The sequence below is a fragment of the Ambystoma mexicanum genome, chromosome 1q (genome assembly GCF_040938575.1).
Source record: "Ambystoma mexicanum isolate Mex_15411 chromosome 1q, UKY_AmexF1_1, whole genome shotgun sequence".
Taxonomy (NCBI): Eukaryota; Metazoa; Chordata; class Amphibia; order Caudata; family Ambystomatidae; genus Ambystoma; species Ambystoma mexicanum.
In genome coordinates this window covers 31,937,158-31,955,477 of record NC_090922.1, presented here as the reverse complement: position 1 = coordinate 31,955,477, position 18,320 = coordinate 31,937,158, and the positions used below count along the sequence as shown (strand labels likewise).

General features: G+C 46.2%; 1 protein-coding gene across 1 annotated transcript in view; it reads left to right on the top strand.

Annotated features, from left to right (window-relative positions):
• DPY19L3 (dpy-19 like C-mannosyltransferase 3) overlaps positions 1 to 18,320 on the top strand; it is a 2,003,695-nt gene that overhangs the window by 599,900 nt on the left and 1,385,475 nt on the right. The gene's annotated exons all lie outside the window — the stretch shown is intronic.

The window sequence follows — 18,320 nt, the reverse complement described above, 5'->3', positions numbered from 1 at the left end:
ATTGGGACAGTGACTGCCAAGCAGCCAGTGATTGTTAAGGCTGACATATGCTCGCAGAGTAAGGTTGATAGTGCTATTCTAGAAGGGTCAAAGAACTATTTGGAGTTCACCCCCAGCTAGGCTGGTGGAAAATGAGGTGTTTGACCTTCCACCTGTTGCAGCTCCCCTCTTTGTGGTAATTATTAACATTCCTATAATACCCAGTGAGAGTGAGGAATCAACTACCTTCCTGATTATTCACAGAAGTCACTTGGTTAACATGAATTTGACAGGAGTCAAAATAGACCCACAGGTTATTCTAATGGCCAGAAGGGTGAGTTGGGTTTGCCAGGCTGAAAAAATGGTAAAGGTGACTGTGTTGTAGTCACCTGTCACCTTCGCAAATCCTTTTCTATTAAATTATTAGGCAAATTCCAATCTGACCAGAGGCCTTAAGCCTAATGGTCAACAGCTTGTTAGCAGGTTTGTCACCCTTGTTTTTTTAATTCCCCCCACAATGAGCATTGCAAGGGTGGTATACCCGCCCTCTTCTGCCCTCAGGGGGGACAAGGGAAAGTTTGGCCCAGCTAGGCAGGTATTGACTAATCCAAATAATGGCCATATTGTTAATCCTAGGGTTAATCCTTCCATTAATCCTTTGATACAGATGTTCCTGTTTCTAATCATTTTGAAGTTTTATCATCTATTGAGGAGATTGATTGACTGGTCGCATCAGTGGACTCTCCAACGGTCTTCCCATCTACAGAGCTGGTTGAAACAGGGACTGCTCGGAGGGAAGAGGGGGTTTTGACACGATCTGCAGACATCACATCTTTCCTATCGTGGATTATTGCAGGGGCTAAGTCAAACTTTACAGACTGGGATATTTTGAGCTTTTTTAAAAAAACATGACGTGATTTCTCTCCAAGAAACGTGGGCAGTGGCTGACCTTCTTTTTTTGGATGGTTTTGTGTCACATTCTATTCGGGCCAGTAAGAACAGTGGAGGAAGATGTTTTGGGGGTTTGGTTACCTTGATCAGGGCATCCTTGTAGAGTTGAGATTTTTGACACTAAAATGAATTATCTTCTAAAGATTACAGATTGTTGGGTTTCACCCTCACAGTTCAACAATAGTGTCTTTTGTTTTTGAAAGTTCTGATTAGCCGCTGGCTACTTTCATTTAACACTGTTCGGTTTCTTATTGATACTCTTTGACTCACCGGCTGTGATGAACTGCTTTCCTTTCTTCTCCGAGTCAAGGTTGGTACCACGGCTTTATTATCAGCAGAGAAGGGTCTCATGTACCGTAGACATCTGCTGCAACACACGCTCGCTATTGTTCACGGTCTTAGGTTTCCATATGTAGAGGTTTCACAGGCTTTGGTCGGAAAGGGCAAGTTCGCTTCTCTCCTTGTCCCTCCCTCAGTATGCGCCGTCTTTCGCCTCCTTTTGAACTGCTATGCTGCGTTAGCTCTCACATCGTGCTGTCTGCCTTGATCTCTTGGTGCTCGTGTGCTCCACCTTTCATCCATGTCGGGAAGAGAAAGGGCTGTCAGGTGTGTGTGATTCTGGTCAATTGCCTGACTTTGCCTGACCCTTGTATTGTTACACCCACCCAGCACTTCTCCCCTCTCCTTTCCCTTGCACTTGTGCGTTCTGAATGCCACTAGGCCTACTAAGATAGTTGTCTTTTTGTCCTCCCTCTGTTTCCCCTCCCTTGCCTTGTCGCGCCTTGAAACATTTGTGTATAGGCATGTTATAAATGCCATATCATATCATAAGGATCTCCTCCCATGTGACCAAGGGTCGGCAGCCGCTACCTCATCCTAATTCTTGGGGGTTGGGATTATGAGGGTGGATCTTGTGGGAGGAGACATCTGTCAGGGAAAAGTGATGGCCCCATCAGGAGAGACGCAGTATTCTTCACTTCATAATGAAGAAGACTTCATCATTCCTACATTTCTGATGGCTTGTTGTCACTATACAAGTCCTTCCCATTGTAAGCCCCAAAAACTCTTCTTGAAAATCACTCTGGGCAAAACATCATTCGTACCACATATACACATGACTAGTTGTTTTGAGGACATCTGGACGAGCGGGACATTTAAAGATGGTATCTGCTTTTCAAATGAGAGAGCCAGAGCCAGGGAAGGAACAAGCAGACCCGGAGATGGGAGAAGCAGAGCTGAAGCGAGACACTGTGCGGAGAGAGACCACGCTGAAGGAAGCGGCACCTCTGTCCAGGTGCTTGCAGATGTACCGGTGTGAAGCGAGGCTGACCGGGACATTGCAGGCGCCAAGAGAAAGCCGTCGGAACACCGTCAGCTCCAGTGAAGCTACCAGGAACACGTTGGTGCAGGGGGACAATGGTCTTCCAGGCGAGTTTAGTTTAGTTTAGTTTAGTTTATTATTTGTATAGCGCCGCCTGGCCCTAGGGCATCCGGGCGCTTGCGATGAATACAACAAGAATAATGAATACAACAAGAATAATGCAGCAGAAATGTACAAATCGATTACATATTTACAAATTTACAGTCTTGGTGCATGCTAGTGCGGTAGGGCTAGGCAGTTTCTTTGGATAGAAGCCAAGTTTTGGTGTTGTGTCTAAATCTGTGAAAGGACGGTTCTGATCTCAGCTCGAGTGGAAGTGAGTTCCAAAGTTTGGAGGCAAGCACGGGGAAGCTGGAGCCACCTGCTTTTTGGAGCTTAAATCTTGGGATATTTAAGCAGTGTGTTTGAGCTGATCTGGTAGGGCGCGCTGGGGTGTGGTGCTTGAGGTTGTCGGATAGGTATCTGGGTGCTTGGTTAGCTAGGCATTTGTGAGTGAGTGAGATGGTTTTGTATTCAATTCTTTGTGGTATGGATAGCCAATGGCAGGTGCGTCTGGCGTCCGAGATGTGTTCTTGTTTGGGTATGTTCAGGGCTGCTCGCAGGGCGTTGTTTTGTATGACTTGTAGTTTGTTGATGTTTTTCTGACTGGTTCCCAAGTATAGCGCATTGCAGTAGTCAACTTTGGAAAGGACTAGCGCTCTGGCTAAGGTGATGCAGTTGGATGGTGAGAGGTAAGGTCTGCTGGCGTTGATAAGTTTACAAGTGTAAGCAGTGGCTGATGAGATGGAATTGATCTGTCTTGTCAGTGTGAGGGAGGAGTCGAGGTAGATTCCTAGGGTTTTGACGCTGTTAGAGACGGTGATGTTATTGCCGTCTATAGTGAATGCTTGATAGAGTTTGTCGAGTTTATTAAGTCTGGGTTGGGAACCTAGGAGAAGAAGCTCGGTCTTGTCGTCATTAAGGCATAGGCCATGCTTGGCCATCCATTCTTGGATAATGGAATAAATGTTGTTGAGAGCAGTGAGGTCAGTGGAGTAGTCGCCTGTTAAAGGGATCAGTATTTGGGTGTCATCTGCGTAGTTGGTGTAGATGACACCCAAGCGGTCCAGTATGTCAAAGAGGGGTTTCGTGAATACATTGTATAGAGTGGGGGAGACGCAGGAGCCCTGGGGGACACCGCAAGTGACTGGGGATGGGATGGCAGAGGCTGTGGGTGCGAAGACTCTCATGGATCTGTTGTTAAGGAAGGAATGGATCCATGCGTTGGCGTTATCTGAAAAGTGAGTGAGCTGCCCGCAGAGCTGAAAGGAGGCCTTCTGTGCAGAGTAAACCATCCCAATGCAAGAACTTCACGAAAATGTTGTGCCACGGCCCAAGAGCATTTCAGTACACCGGTGAGTCCACCCAGAGTCATTGGGGACCCTGGGGTGTACTGACAGGCCTGGGAGCAATTAAGCAACTATTTTGATTATCGACCAAGTGAAGTAAAAAGATGGAATTTAAACAATCCCCCATACATGAAATGTCAAGGTGAGGACAATTGGTACAACCATTACCCTAATCAAATGAATAGTAAGGAAAATCTAAAAAGGCAGATTTTGAACAAATTACCACACATGAGATGTCGGTGTGGGGAAGCTTGGAACACATAGTACCTCAAGCCAATGAAGCAGAAACACTGTGAAGTAGCACATTTTTGTTTAGCACAGTGAACTATAGAAGAAGTCCTGACAGTGAACATTGGGAGGCAGGATACCTGGCAGGTGAGTATACTACAGGATTGGTAATACCCAGAGTGAAAGGATTCTTGGCAGGAGAGTATTCCAGGGGGTGCAGTAAACTTTCATACAGGGTGAAAAGGACTCCTGGCAGGGGAGTATACCAGGAGGTCAATTAAAGTTGTATGAAGAAACCTATTTTGTTTTACAAAGTATATGGTAAAGAAGTAAACCAGAGATACTTTTTGCCATATTGTTTGAAAGAGACACTTTGCCACCCTTAAGAAGTTATTATTTGGAAAGACCATTTCTTTTGCTATCCTCAATGAACTATTGTTTGGAATTAGCATCCCTACCATTCCTAAGGAAATATTATTTAAAAGCGACATTTCTTTTGCTATCCATAAAGAACTATTCTTTGAAAGTAACACCCTTAACAATCTTAAGGAATTGTTATTTGAAAGAGACACTTTAGCCATATTTATGGAGCTGTTATTTTAAAGAGTCACTTTTGCCATCTTTAAAAAGCCATCGGTTGAAAGAGACACCTTTTCCTATCATATTTAAACAATTCAGAGGATGGGAAATCACCCTCTGGATCCAAGGACTCCTTCTTGGAAAATACTGTTTTTTGTTAGATTTGTATATTTGGCTTACTTCTGAAACACTTTTTACCAAATATAAGCTGGATACATGTCCTTGCACATTTAGTGTTCATTTCAGTATGAGGGTCAGAGTAGTATGTTTTAGACACAAGGACAGTTCATATGTTTGACGACGAGACACAGACTGATCTTTAGTTTTAGTTTTCTATGTAGGTTAATTCTCTTTAGAATAGGGACAGAAAGGCTATCATCCGCTCCTTTTTGTTCAATAAAAATATCAGACATTAAAAACATCACAATTTTGTGTCCCTTCTCATTTCTGATCCCTCACATTAGACACTTGAATTTTAGACAATGTCGCTCAGCCTTGCATCACCTCCTTTTAGCCAATTCACTGTAGGTGGTTTGGGGCTTATTTAAAGAAGGCCATGAGGGTGAGGAAATTTGTTGATGTTTTTTGTTGAGTTACATAGACTTTGTTTGGGCCTTTTAATGGAATCCTTTTTTACATGATGATGTTAATGTATCACTATTTGTATGAGTGTGAATCTATTTTCTGCTTTTACTGTAGTTTGTGTGTATATGTGGGATTGTTTAATGGATGTCTAACCGAATAAACATATAACAAGTAAGATACATAACAAGAGTGAAGAATGATTTTTGTGTCTTCCTCCTGTCTCAACATCATTTCCATTTGATGACTTTGCTTAATTTCTCCAACTGGCTACTTGGCAACTTTTTATCCTCTGTGCATACAGAATTGCCTTATTTGACATGCAAGCCGTTAAATCATCTTTAGTAGTTTTAGAATGCAATAGGAGGGTTCTCATGGAAGAAATTCTATATTTGTAGAATGCGTGATTTTGGACTCAACAGGTGTTGCTTTTCCTGCTCTTTTCCTTTGCATGAAGTTCTTCGTTCTATTTTCTTGAATTCAATTGCACAGTTGTGGCATGTCTTCACATATTATGATTTCTGCAGTGCTTGCAATTCTACAATTCTGTCAAGGACAGCTGCTGAATATATTTGCTCTGGCACAGATAATCTGTCCTCATTAATAAATGAAGAGACCTCTGTCATGTTGTTAGAAACCTCTGTATGTTGTTCATCTTCCAGTGTCTTCATTGGCTTGCTTTTGTCTGCAGCTAAAATCATTGTACCATCTAAGTTGAACATTGAAAGAGGTACTGCAGAAAATTCATAATTACTCCAGCATTCCTCTATATCCTTGTCAGTTCGACTTTGTGAAGCAATCAGCAAACGTGTGAACAAAGAATGATCCGCCTTCAACTGCACCATGGTGTCTGATACTTTTGTCTTAACAACTTTGAGTGCACTTTTACACAGCCGAAGGTTCTCTTTCTTCGTTGGTGCCCCCAGGCTACGACCTTCTGATTCAATCCAGTCGGCTTTAAAGCTGTTGCAAATTTGGCAAACTTTTTCTATCATTCATGATGTGTCCACCTGAATTCTTTCATCAAAAACTGAAACTGCCTTTGTCGAGATGTTGATGAGTTCTTTTCCCTCATAATTCACTGGATGAGTCAATGTCATGTAGATCTGTTGAACATCTTCCTTTTGGCGTGCTGCTTTGGATGCTGTTAGATGATGTTTTTTGACTGTTCGTAATCTGTGATTCCTACAATTTCTTTTGCTTCTGTAGACAGCCATAACAGCTCAGGAGAGGCTAAAATGAATCATGCTAGAACCTGTTTCTTTTGCGTAATATTAACTGCACCCCACCAAGTACTTGTATTGCTCTGTTTTGATGTTCCAGTCCTTCAGCTGAATCTAAAGCACAAAAGGGTACTTTTGTCTTGCTTATTACCGAATTGCCTTTCTGAAACTCACTCCACATGGCCGGGGTTTGCTTTCAAGTTGTTTAATTTCTGCTAAGTACCATACTATGATACTTGTGTAGTGTTTCAAATCGAGGGCGAAGGGGGTGTGCTTGAGAGTCCGAGCAAGGTGGCAGGCTTCCTCTGAAGTTCCGAGGTGTGGGGGCTGAAGAGTTGAGTCCTTACCCGGCTCTTGTCGCTACTGAAGGAGATGACCTGCTGATATGGGCGCCTGAACACCCCAGGCATGCCTTTGCCTCACCAGGTTCGCTGAGAGTATCCGCCGGAGCTGCTGGCCCCATACTGCAGATGTTGGTCTGTGGCTGGTTAGAGACACCGTGACTGCTTGTGCACAGGCCGCTGTGCAGTCTCCTTAGGGAGCGCGGCCCGCCAGGGTATCGGCTGATGCTACGTGAGGTCACGTTGATATGGAGGTACGGTCTGTGCGGCTCGGCAGCTCTGGTGGCTGAGAAGGCTGCAGCGACATTGGTTGCGGATGCGGGCTGGTGCGGGAAGCGGACCATGCTGAATAAGCTGGGCGCTGTGGGACCTATGGGGAGCCACGCCGCTCTGTCCTGGAGTGGACGTGCTGCAAGCAGCTGCCTGCCCTGCAAAATTGCAGCCAGCTGCTGTGGGAGCAGTGGAGACAGAGCGGCACCCCTTCCTGAGGCGCCTTACTACCAGCCCAGTGACGTGCACTCTGTGCTTGCTCTCAGGTGGAGCTCCCGGTGCCGCGACTGCAGCTGCAGTGGCCTGGAGCCGCAGGGATTAATCACAGGCCCCGTCACGGGCACAACAGTGAGCAGGAGCAGGGTCTGCTAGTCATGACAACACACCCGGGATACTGATTTTGCCACTGAGCAGCCACAGATTAAATTGCCCCCCTGCTGGGCAGAAGGAGGGCATAGAGGCCCTGGCAACCACAGCACATGGAAATATCCCAGTGAGGGGCTACAGGCTCTCTCGAGTTTCTCTGAGAGTTGGGGGTGGACATAATGAGACCAACTAGTGGCTGACAGGCAGGTGGTCGCAAAGACTGTCTGAAGTGCCCTTGGGCTGCGCCGGGCCGCTGCTGGGGATTGCCCCTTCATCATAAAGAGAGACCTGTCCACTGAGGTAAGAGTACCAGGAGGCAGCAGTGGTGTGGATGAGAAGATGCTGGATGGGACTTAGTGCGGGTGACACACCCTGAGAGGGTTTGCATTTCCCGTACACCACAGGTGGAAGCAGGTCACGTTCACGCCCCAACCACTGCGGTGTAACATCAGCCCCAAAGGGCTATGGGGAGGCACAATATCCTCCAACTCTGCACTGGACACCACAGACAAAGAAGACATGGCTACAGCAGCCCAGTTTCAAACCATATTAGTAGAGATGAAGTCGATGAATTAACAGTCTCAGGAAACTAACCGGGGAAATGCAGTATGTGGCGAAAGAGCTCAAGGACATCAATAGTTGATTAAATGCTCAGGCGGAGAGAACTACGGACAATGAGCAGCGGATTAGTGCACTGGAGGACGACCAACAGGACATGGCCCAGGAGTTAGATGCGGCCATCAAGGAGATCCAGCTAGTGCGAAATTGGATGACTTAAGAAAATTGCCTGCCGGAGGGCATGAAAGGGTCTGACCTGGATGGATACCTTTATTCGATCTGGCAGTCAGAGCTCCATCTGGACAACCCCAGAGACCTGCTGATTGAACGCAGCCACAGGGCTCTCATCCCATACCACCCAAAGAAGCTCGCCCCGGGTTATTACTATCCGGTTTCTAAAATTCCAGCATAAACTGGCAGAGCTGAAGGCCTATCGACAGCATGGTCCCATCCGACTGGGCGGTGCATGGATCCAGTTGTTATATGATTTCTCGGTAGAGGTCTCGATGCGACGCAGGAAATTTAATTCTATCTAAAGCCTTGACCCATTGGCACTACCAGAAATTCCCAGCGGTTTGGTGCTTCCAGCTGGGTGTGAAGTGGCATTCATTAGACTCTCCAGAAGAGGCCTGGCGGTACCTGGGCTGCTATGACATTTTAGAGCCAGATGATATTCCCAACCTGGAGTCTCAAGCCACCTCCTCTAGAGAAGTCAATTTGGAGCGCAGCATCGCTGACCAGAGCTTATGGTGGCAGAGGAAGAAGGACAGACAGCCCAGGGGCCCACCGAAACCGACGGGGAGTGGCACGCTGAAAAAGGCTCCAGGATGAGGGGGGGCATGGCCAACCAAAGAAGCACTGGGACCTGATGGTGGTGTGGCACAAACCATATGTTGTAGGTTGCAATGGCTGCTGTGGGGGCGACTGCAATCACCTATGACTCCTGGGAGCCATTGTGCTTTGTGTTGGGGCAAAAACTGTGACTGGAATCTTGGACCTTCTCAATCGTGAATGACTCAGCTGGTCGTGCCCCTCATTTTCATTGTTATTATTCTGTTTGAGTGTGATTATTTTTCGCTGCAAATGGTCACAATAGTTTGCGGAACGTGAGCAGGCAGTGTGGTGTCACGCCTATTGGTTCCGAATTGGCTGTTATTCATCTTATTGGGCCCCCCAACTAGGGGACCCAATGTTTAACTGTTTGTTCTTGTTTTATGTTGTTATGCAGGGTTGTGGATGTTAGCCATGGAGACTTAAGGGGGGAAAATATCCTGGCCTGCCCGTGCCTTTTTCACACATGGGGAGACCTTGATTGGTGAGGTATCCATAGGGGGGGGCATCTTTGAAATCTGTAGGGTCCGCACCCTTCCGGGTGGGATAGGGGGGACGTGGGATGTAGTATGGGATACAGATCTCTGACATGAGTAAGATTTGGTGTGTATCCTTGAACATTCAAGGCCTGGAAGATCCGATTAAGCGTTGAAGATTATTACATTTATTACAGGACGAGGGGGAGTTGTAGCCTTTCTACAGGAAAACCATCTAATTTTAACTGAATTGGGGAAACTGGTGCAGGGGTGGGTGGGGCAAGCATTCCACTCCCCCTTTTCATGTAAACAAGAGGTATCTATTCTTATCCATAAGCCCTTTGCCCAGATATCGACACTGTATGATATGGGTGGGTGTTACATGCTGGTGAGGGACCTGCTCTTTCAGCAATGTATCACTCTGCTAAATATCTATGGCCAATGGCCGATAATGCAGGCTTCTTCGCCCATGTGTTCACACAATGTGCCCCCTATATGGGTCCGTTGACAATTGTGGGAGGAGATTTAAATGTAGCCCTGGCTCTGGGTATAAATAGACAACCGCTGCACTCTCGCTGTGCCTTACCACCCCTGAAAGATTAAGACTCTCCTGACCCTGATGGAAGAGCTCCGGTATGCGGGACATGTGGAGGGAGCTGCATCCACAGCAGCAGGACTATTCTTTCTATTCACACCACCATGGAAGCTATGCCAGCCTACGTTATTAGCTACTTGCCTCGCCCATGCTGGCCATGGTTGATCACTTTGAGATCCAGCCCATTACTATTTCAGACCATGGCCCGTTAGTGCTCCAGCTTGCGTTTCCAGTGGAACTGCCCCAATCTCCACCTTGTAGGCTGAACCTAGCCCCCCTGAAATATCCCGACTTCATTGCCCATAGACACATAGACTACTTCTGGGAGGTGAATTTGACAGAGGGTTTCATGGCGGTCAGGTGCTGGGATGCCTTTTAAAGCTTCTCTTGGGAGGCAATGTATTGCCAGATGGGCCTTTAAACTGAAGGGGTGTGTAAGAAAGGCATGGTATCAAGAATAGACAGATGCAAGTGATCACAGTTCAAGGGTGTTTATTAAACTGTATAAGTAAGGTGGGAAAACACCTAATCTAAGCCTAAATATAAGATGGAAGCAAGCTACAACCATCACATCAAAATAAGGCAGTCCTAGTGGCGTCTTGTCAAAATAAAAGGGCCTATACTAAAAAACCTATTGCCATTCCTTACAACTAAATACCAAAACGAGTCTGGGATAGGAGTCACAAGAAAGAAAGAAGTGTTCACAAATGATGAGTCAGGATGTGGTAGCCGGGAGTCTCCCTTCCCCACTTTTTGAGAACGGGACAAGGTGGGACTCCTGAGCACAGCACACGCTCAAGCTTTCCCAGCACGAGACGCCAGTTCCGCTTTAGGTATCAGGGCTGGCAGTGGTCAAGTCTCTTTTCTGAAAAAGTCTCATGCCTCTGAGGATTTTATGTGGTCAAAATAAGAGTCCTTTTTCGTATGCACCTTGGGTGATGACTTATTACTCCTAGATCCCCCTCCTCCGGGCTCAGATCCACAAACAGTTCTGAGTATTATTAGGACCTTTAGAAGGTTAGCTTTCTAGCTTCTGATGGTCTGATAGATTCATGATTCTTCAACCCTGGAATCCCCCTCTTCCGGGCTCAGAACCCTCTCGAATATCAGGCTTCCTCCGCCAGGTTCACTCTGGTTTGTATTCAAAAACTATTTCTCAGTTGCATCCACGTATTGTTGGGGTGATGGCTTCTCAGCATTGGATCCCCCTCTTCCGGGCTCAGACCCTTCCTTGAATGTTTGCCTCCCTCTGTTGGGTTCACTACAGCCTTTTTGCAAAGATAATTTTACCTTTCGTATTCACAAATCTTAATGTCTTTTTAAACTGTTCACTGTGGACATCCCTCTGTCGGGTTCACCTTTGTCAACACATTGTTCATTGGGAGTTTAGACTTTGTCCCATTCTGTAGGCATCCCTCTGTAGGGTTCACTCTGCCAATTTTACAGTCCCTTTACTTCCTTTGGTTTCTAGTCGTCCGCCGGTCAAATACTTTCGACTGTACAGAGGATTTTGCAAGACCTCTGTATGACCACTTTGACTTATCTTCGCGACTCTCCTATGGCCTTCTCGTATCAGTAGTTTCTACAAATGTGGCATTTAATCAGAGTCTCTCGAATGATCACCCATGTGGTGCCGGACCCCTCTGCAAGTGTTTTTTCCGTAACAATTTACAGTTCTTTGAACTTTCCTCAGTGTGCAACTTTGCGATTTTCATTCAACACAGTTCGGTTTGTTTATCGGTTCCCTTTAGACTCACCGGCTGTGATGTACCGCTTGGCTTTTCAGTATATCTGGAGTCAAGGTCGGTACCACGGTAGCAGGCGTCTTCCTCTGTCCTGCTTATCAACGTAGATATGCTCCGTGTACCGTTGACATCTGCTGCAACACACGTCGACTATTGGTCACGGTCTTACAATTCCTTCCACGGAGAACTCGCGGGACTGGATCGGAAAGGGCAAGATCGCTTCTCTCCTTGTCAGCCTTTCGGTTCTCTCCGCCTTTCTTGTCCTCTTGAACTGCCGTGCTTGGATATCTGTCTCGTCGTGCGGTCTGCCCTGCTTGTATTGTGCTCTCGTGCCCCACCTTTTATCCCTATGGGGAAGGGAAAGGGCCGTCGGGTGTGTGCAATCCTGGTCAATTGCCCGACTCTGCCTGACCCTTGTGTTGGGACATGTCAGGTAAACGGCTTTGGTGTTTTTCCGTCGTCTTTCGTGGTGTGCAAAATTGTTCGTGTTGGAAAAGAGGGGGTGGGGTAGAGTGTTTGAGTATCCTACATGGTAGGTTGGGGAAAAGGTGTTACAAAAGGGGGGATACCGCGCCTTACCCATCGGTGTCCCATTTCCACACCCCGAGAACCCCCGGTGCAGGTGATCCTCCCTCAATGGTCCACCCCCAGGAACTGGAACCAATAGCGATGGCTGTGTCCTGGCACCTGGATGACAGACCCCCTTCGGGTTGCTCACAGGTGACAACAGCTCAAGAAGCAGCTCCAGGCAGGCCTTCAATGGCTGGAGCGGGCTCAAAAGGCCACACAAGATCGCTCCCTGCAAAGCAAACTTAGGACCTGCATGAGGGAACTCAAGGAGTGCACTAAGTCATGTGCTCAGAAGTTTTTTGTAAAATGTGCCGAGTAATTCTTTGAAAACAACAATCGACCCCAATGACCTATGGCAGTCATTTTGAAGGTACAACAGAGAGCACAGTTCATTGACGCAATTAGCTCTAAGACTGGTACGCTCCTCACTGACACTAAACCGACCAGTGAGTGCTTTGTGGAGTTTCATGAAGAGTTGTATGCAGAGCCGGCCTCAACGCACTTTGGTGCAGATCTGGCCTTTCTTGACAACCTAGGACTCCCCGTTATAGCTAGGGAGGTGGCTGCCATGGTAGCTGAGCTGGCCGGTGGCAAGGCCACCAGCCTGGGTGGCTTCCCAGTCGATCTATACATAGGAACCTTTTCATCATTAAGGATACGGTTTCTCACCAGAAGGCAATGCAACGTGCCTTGTGGTATCAAAGAAGTGGTGTGGCTCACCCTACATTGTCAAATGGGAACCATTGAATTTCCTGTTTTGTCCTGACGAAGGTTGCGTTACCAAGTGGACTCTATTTTTGAAGTCCTTATAGACAACCGAAACATATGTCAACGATTACATCTGTGGAAATAATTGTATACAGATAAAATCACCTGACAACAGGCAGAGGAAATTTAACAGTGTTAGTTTTTAATATTGTTCATGGTGACAAAGTGGGTCACGGTTATAGGTATGAAGTAATAATTTGTTGTAAGAGAGTGAGAATGAATTTGTGGTAGGAATGAAGGTATGTGAGTCGAATCTTAAGAGTGAATTTTACTGTGAAGATATTTTGTGATCAACCTTTTTTATAATTGTAACAATAAACAGAAAGTTGAATCTGAACTGAGGCTTTATTGGTATATTTAAAAAGATAAATGCATGTGATCTGTCATCCTCTATCCCATTGGTCCATTGTTATGATTGTTTGAAGTATTTAGCCTGTGGGACCAGGGATTAGAATCAGGCACCCCTTATTTTTCAGACAACATAATAATGGACTGATTTTGTTTCTTGGGAATCATCCACTTGCTCTGGTTCCATCCTTTCCTTGGTTTCAACATGCTTTTTGTAGAATTCATTGGCAATGCATTTGAAAAGTTCAAGCCTTGCTGACGTGTGTGCTTCAGCTGCTCTCCTTACGCAATTCCCTGATAGAATCTTCGACACAACATTTGCATCATAAAGTACAGTTAAGGTGGCCTCAATGCCTGTATTATCCAAGAAAGAACCAATAGCTCAAAGCATTGCCTTTATTATTTGTAGCTCACCTGGTCTAATCATCCAGTTCTTTGACAAGTTTTTTTAGCCATAGCTAATTTTAAAATGGGCTTATAAGGACCAAGATCCAATGTTACAACTGTTTTTAATCCTGAGGTTCCAACAGATGTTATTTTCTCCAATTACTTCATGAATATGAGCTGTGTTTGTGTGCTTGTTGGGCTGGCATCTAGGAGTGGGAGTATACAGACTAGTTTTTTTTAGTTGGAGGATCGCTTATAAACTTACCAAGTTGGAACTGTAGTGAGTGGTCTGTCTCACATTCATGAGTCTCGGTTTCTTCAGTGAGATTACAACGTGTATTGTAAGGGTGCAGAAGTAAAGCTCTGACATGGAGGGGTCATTGTGATTGACATAAACCTTTATTTGCAGTTCTAAATGAAAAGAAAACCCTATCTTGCCCTAACTTTAAGAGGGGTTTCCCTGCCTCAACCAAAAATACTAGTGTCATCGTCAGGATGTCCAAAAGTAAGTCTAAAGTCCGATGTCGGAATCCTAGCTCTATGTCTCACACTCTATATTAAAGTAAATCAAAAAGCAATTCTTCCTAGTCCAGTGGTATCACTCTCTTCCCCTCGACAAAAAGACAGTTCTGGGTTTTGCCAGTTACTAAAAGTTCATTCTCAAGTGTTGGGGGAAATGTATCCCTTCCCCAGACTTTCTTAGGCTTCTTGTACAGTTCCTCAACTGCTGGGGAACGGTCTCCCGTCCCATATGGCCTTTCTCCAGTTTCTTGGCTTGGATGCCCCTTCCAGCTGTGTGGGTCCCCGACCCCGTTTGGCAGTCCTGGTTACCTTTTACCAGGCACTGTGATGAAGAAGAGTGGCCTGGATGCTCTTCCAAGCTGTAGTGGGTCCCTGAGCCGGGTTGGCAGTCCTGGTTTTCTTCTGCCAGGCACTGAGATGAAGAAGAGTGGGTTGGATGCGTTAACAAACTATGGCTTACCCTTGACCCTGGCTGTTAAACCTGATTCCCTTTTCTCTTAGTCCCAAACACAGACTTGGTTTACTTGCCTGCCAAGTGCTGTATTCATATATGTTACTCTCACAGTTCTCTTTATAATCTCTTGATCTCGCAGGTAGACTTTTCTTGCAAGGTTCCCAGACCCTATTCTCCTTGTTATACTAGCGTGATTATGTCTCTCTTAGTGTTCCGTAGGGGTTGCCCCCCCTCTTTCCATATATTATGGTTTCAGGATTTCTTCTACCCTCTGGGGACCCCCAACCATAGGCTCAGCATACCAAACACCTTTAGAGTCTTGGCTGCAGCCCTCCGGTCTGTTGCATGCATCAACTGGTCTTTCTCGGCTTCACTGGCGCCCTGGGGCTCTCCCTGGCTTCTGACCCTGTTCTGCTTCTTGCCCCAAGTCGGACCGCGTGGTACTGCAGGGCTGAATTGCTGGCGCCTTCCCCAGCCAGCCTTTTGGTTCAGTCAGTGTATCCAGTGGAGAGCTCCACTACAGAGTCTCCGTGCCTGGGTCTGCCCCTGCTGCTTTCCTCTCAGAGAACCAGTCCTTCAGACGGTTCCTCGCTGGATCATCTAACACACTGGTAAGTCCATTGTTAGTTTTTATGTCAGTATCCAGTAAGGCCTGTGACTGAAAACTGGAGTGCTCAGGACACCCTGTGGATTCATGCCACTTCCTCGTCTCAGTTTCTTGACTCTGATCTTCATGATAGTCATCCCTATTCTTCCTCGTCTCAGTCCTTTCTACTTCTAGCATTCTATAGAGGTATATAGGATATGAGGGTAGAGGCGAAGAGAGTCGGCGGTGTAGGAGAGGTGGGGGGGTCTTAGGTGGATACCACGTTCTCTCCAGGTCATCCCATGTCCCATGGGGGATCCCCACCCATGTGATCCTCCCGCTGAGTACAACCTCCAGGGGGACTATCGGGGAGCGGCCTCACCTCCCTGGCCACAAGGGAAGGGGGTTCCCATAGGGGAGAAGGGATGATATCCGAAGATTCGTACCAGTATCCAGCAACTCTTCATTGAAACATTCTTGAAAATCATTCAATGGCATGACTTCTGCCATCATCCAAAGTAGGTCCTCAAGCCTGTTGGAATCTAAAATAACCTTAATCCTCTTTGTATAATCAGTGATTTGACTGCTTACAGGATTCTGTGTCTACACCCTTTTGGAATGTTGCAATTTATGACCTTTGACAGGGACTGAGGAATCTTCTGCAGTGAAGTGTTGATGGTCATGATATTTCACTGGCTTCTTCAGTACACCCACGTCAAAGGCTCCTTTGCATGTTTTCACACAGCTCCTGAGGGATGAAACAGAAATCCATCACACCAACTGTCATTTTTCTTCGATCTCCTTCATCTAGAAAAGCACCTGCACCGCCTCAGCCTCCTGGCTCCCGCCCTCTCCCCTGACCCATCAGTCATGCTGTTAACCCTTTTGCTGCCAGTGCCTCTGCCACTCTGAATTGCTTGCGCTCCTGGGCTCACAGTATCATTAAGCCTTTCAAAGTTCAAATTAGCCCTTGGATACTTTTCGTTCAACATAGTTCGGTTTCCTATCGATTCTCCCTTCGACTCACCAGCTGTGATGAACCGCGTGCCTTTCTTTATCCTTAGAGTCATGGTTGGTACCATCAAGGCCAGCATCCTTCCCTAGCTTGATTATCAGCGGAGGAGGGTCTTGCGCACCGTAGATATCTGCCGCAACACACGCTGGCTATTGTTCGCATTCTTATACTTTCTGCTGAGGTTTCACTGGCCTTGGTTGGAAAGGGCAAGGTCGCTTCTCTCTTTATCACCCTCTTTTCCTGTGCCGTCTTTCTCCTACTTTTGAACTGTAGTGCCGAGTTACCTCTCTTTTCGTGCGGTCTGCCTTGCTAGTCCTGTGCTCTTGTGCTCCACCTTTTATCCCTGTGGGGGAAGGGAAAGGGTGTGTATGATTCTGATCGATTCCCTGACTTTGCCTGACCCTGGTATTGGGGCACATCAGGTAAACCGCGCTGGTGTTAGTCTGTTTTCTTTCGTGTTGTGCAAAAGTGTTCATGTGGAAAAGGGGTGGAGTCAGTGTTTTGGAATACCCTATGTGGTAGGCTGGGGAAAATGTGTTGAAAGAAGAAGGGGGATACTGTGTCATGCCCGTCAATGTCCCACTCTCCAAGGATCCCCCATCCAGGTGATCCTCCATCACTGGTCCACCCCCAGGAACTGAATCCAATAGCGATGGCCGTGTCCTGGCCACCTGGATGACAGATCCGCCAGGGACCAGCCAGGGAGACACTGTCAGGATTCTCACAGTAGGGACCAAGAACTCCTAGCCAATAGGGAAGGGGCAAGGAAGATAGGACTTTTTCACTCTCGTATGGCATATTTTGTGCCTCCTAAACAACAGAGTAGGGAGACATCAACCCCACAACCTACATGTAGGCCTACTAGGGCACTAATAGAGAGGCTTTGAGGACCACAAGAAAGACAGCTCTGTCCTTACTCCCTTCAGCCCACAGCACGACCCTCAAAATTAAAGGAAATGCCTGCACTATACTGAGAGACCTAAATAAAGTACCTGAATCAGAACCGTACCTCAGAGTCTTCTTTTCGTAATCCAGAAACTGGGGGATGGAGGTGGCATCACAGAGGCTAATGGGATATATGTGTTGAAAGCTGTGATGTTTGGATACATGTTCTCCACATGATCACACATTTTTTGGGTTCTGTAATTAAGACATGGCCTTCTGATAATGCTAAAGGGGAATCTTGTCATGTCCTTTTAAACCTATCGCAAACCGATACAGAATTGCCCTGACTTTGTGATCCTAACCAAGTGAGCAGACCTAGAGCCATTTGGGATATGTTGCTGGTGGCTGACTGAAAAGGAATGTAGCGAGTTGCTCAGGGCTGCCATTGAGGCAGCAATATGTACCAGATTTACTCTGATCCTACTATTCCAGTTGCTAATTGCACTAGGTTAGTCTGTTGGGAGCTCTCCACTGTGTCCTGCATCGGCTGGGGGCGAAAGTGGTTGCACCAATCTCCACTTCATATGGACGTGTCCCTGCATCCAAGTGAAAGGCAAAACGTATTAGAGATTATTTGAACCGTGTTTCGGTGATCAATAAATTACATGCCCAAATTTGTTCTGTTGGGCATTTGGGGGAGACCTAGCTCACCAGATAATGTGAACTTGTCCTCCACACATCTTTTATAACGCCCAAGCGTGTTCTGGTGAACAAATGGAGAGCCGTTCTGTCCCTACCTGTGTACTTCGATGGAGGCTATAATCAAATGCATGCATTTATAGCGGTTGGTAAAGAATCTCAGAGATGCACACAAATGTTTATCAAGATCTAGGGCAGATGGAAAGAATTGCCCAGAGGTTATGGTGTGAGGAAAATTAATTTAGTGTAGTCTTGAGTTTTCAATGCTGTACTACGATGTTTGTCACGTCTAATGAATTTACTCACATTTGCAATGTGTCGATTTAATGTTACTATATTTTCGGCTGTTGATGTAGTTTTTGTTTTTAGTATATACTTTCTTTTTTCAGTGCAATAGTTATTTTATATGCAAATAAAATCTGTTATTTGAACAAATGGGTGTTTTGATCTTCGGAACTGGGGAAGCATAAACTGGCATGTGACCGTTTCTTTGTGAAACATTGTGTCTTTCAAAAACATTAAGATCCTAGAATCTACCAGATTTGTATCCAGTATCATAATATCATTCTAGGGAACCAGAAGTGGTGCATCAC